This window comes from Ictidomys tridecemlineatus, chromosome 3 (genome assembly GCF_052094955.1).
Source record: "Ictidomys tridecemlineatus isolate mIctTri1 chromosome 3, mIctTri1.hap1, whole genome shotgun sequence".
In the NCBI taxonomy this organism is placed as follows: Eukaryota; Metazoa; Chordata; class Mammalia; order Rodentia; family Sciuridae; genus Ictidomys; species Ictidomys tridecemlineatus.
The window spans coordinates 57,096,727-57,102,726 of record NC_135479.1 but is presented as its reverse complement, the minus strand read 5'-3'; positions in this window follow the sequence as shown (position 1 = coordinate 57,102,726).

The following is a 6,000-nucleotide window of genomic DNA, read 5'->3' as shown; positions in this document are numbered from 1 at the left end:
TAGGCAATATAGAAAAATAAAGAACACTCAAATTGGAAAAGAAGAAGTCATATTGTCACTGTTTGCAGATGACATTGTGTATGTGTATGTTTACAGACATAGATATGGGTTTAGATATATAGATATCTCAGAGAGTCGACAAAAAGATTATTAGACATAACAAACTAATTTAGCAAAGTTACAGGATAGCTATTTTATATACCAGTATATCTACAGCTAATCTATAGCTATTTTATATACCAGTAACAAATTATTTGAACTGGAAACAGGAAAAGAATCCTATTTAAATAACTACCAAAAATATACCTATGAATAAATTTAACCAAAGAGGTGAAAGAGCTCTATAATAAAAACTATAAAACATTGATGAAAGAATTCGAAGAGGATGCAAAAAAGGAGAAAGACATCCTATGTTCATGGACTGGAAGATTCAATATTGTTCATACTGCTCAAAATAGTCTGCATATTCAGAACAATTACTATCAAAATACTAATGACATTCCTCACAGAATAGGAAAATATTTGTTTTGGAACTAGCAAAGCTTTGAATAGCCAAAGCCATCTCAAAGAAAGAGAATGAAATAGGAGGCATTATATTTTCTGACTTCAAAATATAGTAGTTCAACACAAAGCAAAAACAAAAGTATTATAAGAGATTCAATTACTAATAAAATACAGAGAACATCAGAGTACACAAACAGAAGACACACACACACACACACACACACACAAATCTAATGGATGCTTCTTATAAGAGAAATGTTCAAGTCAACCTAAAAATAAGAACTGAAAGTAAAGGAAAAAAAGAGATAAATGAGGGATGGATATGTTTACAAAGAGGTTTTGGTAATGATTGCACAGTTCTAAACTCATCTTCAAATTTATCAAGTTGTATGCATAACATATGTACCGCTCTTTCTACATCAATTAGACCTCCATAAAGTGGTTTAGAGAAAGAAAAGTCATCTTTAAAAATAATTACAAAAATTTGAATATATACATACATCATTAAAATATAAAGAATGAATGCCTTAGTCTGAACAGGCTGCTATAACAAAATATCCCAGATTGGATGGCTTGCAAATAACAGAAACTTATTGTTCATAGTTCTGGAGGTTGGGAGTTCAGTTTCAAGGTTCTGATAGATTTGTAGTCTGTTGAGGGCCCAATTTCTAGTTCGTGGAAGACCATTTTCTCCTTGTATCCTCACCTGGTGGAAGGAGATAAAAAGATCCTTAGGCCTCTTCTATAAAGCACTAATCACACCACGAGGTCTTCGAACTCCTAAATGAATCCTCTTCCAAGGGCCTACACTCCTAATAACATCACCCGGTGGGGAAGGATAGGATTCCAACATATGAAGTATTTGAACACAAACATTCAGACCAAAGCCCCTCTTTCTTAAAGAAAAAAATCAAAATCAATCATTTGTCATCGTACACAGTCTTTTTCAATACCAGTGTCTAATCCTTATTTCTCATGTAACTTACATCAGAAAGTTAATTTCCCAAACCTGTGTCTGAGTTTCCTTTAAGTCTGGGTCACATAATGATGATCTCCAATTGTGTTCATTAATATTCAAATACATAGCCATAACCACACACCTTTAAAATTTGAAGGGTGAATTTAAAAATCATACATTTTCTGTGAAATCTGAAATTTGAATTTATTTTCAAAACTCGAAATATCTAGCAATATCAGTGGCTGCTGATAGCTACGATGACTGTGGCAGAGATACTATTTCTCTAGTGCTGGGGGGGATGCCTTCCACAGTCCCATCCCATTCCCACCTCTCTCTCTCTAGACCTGTCACCCCCGTTTGCATTATCCACCAATCTTGTAGTTGTTTAATTTGAGGTCCCTTTTTTAGAAATTTCCTCTGCCCTCCTTTCTTTCCAGTATAATTTACACCCAGACTGTCTTGAACTGCGCCTCTCTTGGGTTCTGTCCCCAATTTTCCATTTCGATGGGTCTTTTCAGGTCTGGGGAGCCTTGTATTTATGTTCATTTTTCCTTAGGGGAAACAAACGTCCCAACGTCCCTTCTTATTTCCACAAGGCTTACTTGTACCGCAATAAAGTCTTTGAGACGTCACGTTGTGCTTTGTGTTTCTGTCGCTAGCACCTGATCTAGACACGTCCACTGCAAACTTGGTGCAGACAGGAATTGAACAAAGAGGCAAGGAAAGCCCTTATGGCTTTGAGTGTGGAATTGGCTCTGAGGAAACCAGACGGGTGATGATCGCAGTCACAGAGGTGAATGTGCTAACGGGTGCTGCGAAGAGAAGGGTTTAAAGGGCACAGCTCTGCATGGGAAAGTTCTGGAGTGTGGAACATTTCTGAAGTCCATTATCATTAACACAGCCTCATCTTTTCAATGAGTTTTGCCCGTGAAACAATAACATTCTCGTCACTCTGTATGTGATACCATAAAAACATGTCTTGGGACTGTATTATATTTTATATGGAATTGAGGAGGAGCGTCGACCAAAATTCACTCCACGATCATGACACTTAATGCCTTTGAAATGCAGTGGTGGAGATCCATGAAAAACATCCCCTTATTTGCTCAGCACGGGGATTTTCAAATTTGATACAATAACCATAACTTTACATTTCCCTTCCTCATATATCAAAAACCACACAAAATTTAAATAACAGAGCCAATCATGCGGCAAATTTGATTTAGAGGGGCAAGTTCTTCGTTTGATTTTGTGGGGAGATAGCAGACTGGGAAAGCCCCCCCCCCACCACCCCCCCACCCCCCATTTTCTAGATTCAAAACCTGGACAATATTTTGTTCACAAAACATTCACACAGCAGGTTATTAGAAGCAACACCAAGGAAATCATTATCAAACACTAAAGGATTCTTGGAAACCAGGATATCAACATGGACAGGAGATGAAACATTTAAAATCATCAATGTTTAGAAACAAAATTAAACAATGCAAAGTTCAAGGATATTTCCATTTGGACTCTATCAGGCAGGTCAGAAGAGGATCATCAAGCCATGACCAGGAGTACCTGAAACCACAGAATGCAAAACCATGTATAAGGGAGAAGTACTGTGATTCCTGTGTATGTGGTTTGTTTTATTTTACTTACTGTAGAAGATTTCTGCCGACGTATCACCCAGAGCCTGTTCACTCTGCTTATGTCAATTTCCTTTTGGAAGAACCACTTCATCCTTCTCTCCAAGTGTTGATGCCTCTTCTACCTCAGGGCTAGCATGCAACCTGGGTGAGAGCAGTCTGCAGGTCTTTTGCCCCCATACCCATATGGCAGCTGGTTATGTGAGAGCAGTCAGCAGGTCTGTCCCCGGACCATGATATGGGCTTGGTTAGGGACAGCCAGAAAACAACTCAGGTTAAAGCCCAGGAGTCTCCCTTCTGAAGCCTTCTTCTGAAGTGCTTGGAATCTGCCTCCCTCCACGTCATGTGAGCCTGAAGCAGCAGGGACTGGCACTCAGAGTTGAACCTGAGACACGCTCCAAAGATAAGCAGTGCAATCGGTGACCCAACCTGAATCCGGCCATAAGCGATCCTTCAAGCTGACTTGACCTCCTGAGTTTCCATGGTTCAGGGTCATTAAAACCTCTTTCAGCTTCTACTTAGTGTTGGGGTTTTCAAGTCTCGTAATTTAAAGGCCCTCCTCTACATGGAAGATGTTAGGTGCCTGCATTCTTGGTTTAGCACTAAGAGGAATGTTAATGAGGGAAACAAAGCCATAAGAGATGTACCACATATTTCTTTTTGCTCCCCATTACCATTAATCGTGCAAAGGGAGATCATACTGCCTTGTTAGAACACAAGCTCCCGAAGAACAGAAACCACGCTTGTCTTTGTTCCCTCTTGTAGCAAACCTGCCAGTATAAGCTAATGAAAGGATCTTATTTGGTGGGTCTTTGGTGACCTTTAATAAAGCCTTCTTTTTAAGGAGACTTTGACCTTGGGCTTCGGGGTGTTCATCCTTAACCATCTTCTAGTTTCATCAAGAATACTACTATATCATTTTAGAGAGAATCCCTCAGGTGATAATATCATCACCCCAGTTGCCTTCAGCAAGAATTGGAAGTCTGTTTAAACAGAATCCCCCTACCCCACCCTGAGATTTCCTCTTAGTATTTTTTTTTTCCATGCACCTAACCCATTCCTTGGCTATAAATCCTTATTTTTACTTCCTATATTCCAAATTGAGCTCAGAGTTCTCTTTTCTTTTATTGCAACAGTTTTTTTTTCTTTGACACTCTATACAAATTTAAATGTGGAAGCTGGGACAGGCAGAGTTGTTTTGGATAATGTCATGATAGCGTTATCCTTTTTGTGGAGGGTGACGAGATAGAATCACGGGGTAAAGATGGGGGGGGGGGCGGAGACAGAGCCAGCCATTCTGGAAATCCCTACAGTTAGATCTTCCTAATACCCTCTAAGTCTTAGTAAAATGAAAGTTAAGATCAAAATTGCTTCCTGAGAGCCACGTCAGCTGTGTGAACTGTAGGGTCCAAACGAAAAGGGAGCAAGGAGACTGCTCTCCATCTGAGTTCAACTTGGGAGATTTAGCAATACCACATATTTCCTGGACTTCTATTTGGAGGTGACTTCTTACTGAGGAGGGGCAGAGCCCCCATTTCTGCAATGCGATTGCTTTTCCAGCTCGGGTGGGAGGGGAAGTGACTGGGGAGAGGCCCTGATTCATCCAGAAGAGTTGACTTTGGCAAATCACTCACACAGGATGGAAAATGGCCAGAGGCGATGGGGCTGCAAGAACCTTCAATTATTGTTTCTGCCAGTGACCTCTGCTCCCCAGAAGGTCTCCCCCAGGAAATCAGACTCCGGGTCAGCTCAATTGCCTTTTTTTTGAGCCTTACCAATTTAAGTGATTATTCCTGTTTGCTTCAGGAATCACGGTCGAAATACGAGTGCAAAGAAACCCTCTGTCGACGTGTTCTGCGGAAGAGTTAATTCCCAGTGTCCCCTTTCAGAGTTTGAGAAAAGCGACATATCCAGGCGAGCCAGGGATGGTCCCCTAAGGATGCTCTCGTGTCTGTTATCCTTAAAAACACACACACACACACCTTGATGTGTTCACCAAAACAACTTGATGGCTCATGAATAAAATACAAGCCCAGAGACATGCTGAGGTACTTGGGAAAAAAAAAGGTAAATACTTCTATTAAAAAAAATCTGAAGTCTAACTCTATCTGCCAGAGAGGAAAGTCAGCAGGACCCAAAGACGGATCTATATCTATCAAATTATGTTACTTTTTGTCATAAAGAATGAGGGTCACGTTGTTCCACCCACCAGGTTGGAGCAAGAAGCAGAGCAATTCTCAACTGTGGGCCAAAGGAAAGTGTGCTGTTGTGGCCAGATGTCGCGAAGAAAAAAAATCAACTATATATTAGAAAGCATTCTTTCCAAAATTAAAAAAAAGGGGGGTAGTAGAGGCTATTTGGGGGTGGGTAATGGATGGGGGAAAATTAACTATTAATTGCAGGCATGAAAATGATATTAGATCTCTTAAGAATGGTGTCTATTTTGATTATCTTATTTTTTCCCATTTAATTTTAACAGTATGACTTTCATACCTATGAGCCTATTTCCAACATTTTACAAATATTTTAATCCTGGAGAATTAAACTGAAAGATATATTTTAATCCCGGGTGTTTTAAAGTAGATACATGCTGAAGTATTTGGGAGAAAAGTTGTTCATAATGTACTCTCATATAAGCTCAGAAAATTAAAAAGCCCTATACAGATGTACATCTAACTACATTGGGGTTACAACCCAATAAACCCATTATATGTTGAAAATATTGTCAGTCAAAAGTGCATCGAATATACCTAACGTACTGAACATCCAAACGGAACCCAGAATCGCACAAGCATGCTCAGAACATTCACAGCCCCCTACAGCTGGGCAAAGTCACCTAATGCAAAGCGTTTTTTATATTGAAGTATTAAGTAGCTTATGTAATTTGCTGAATCCTGGTTGTATTGA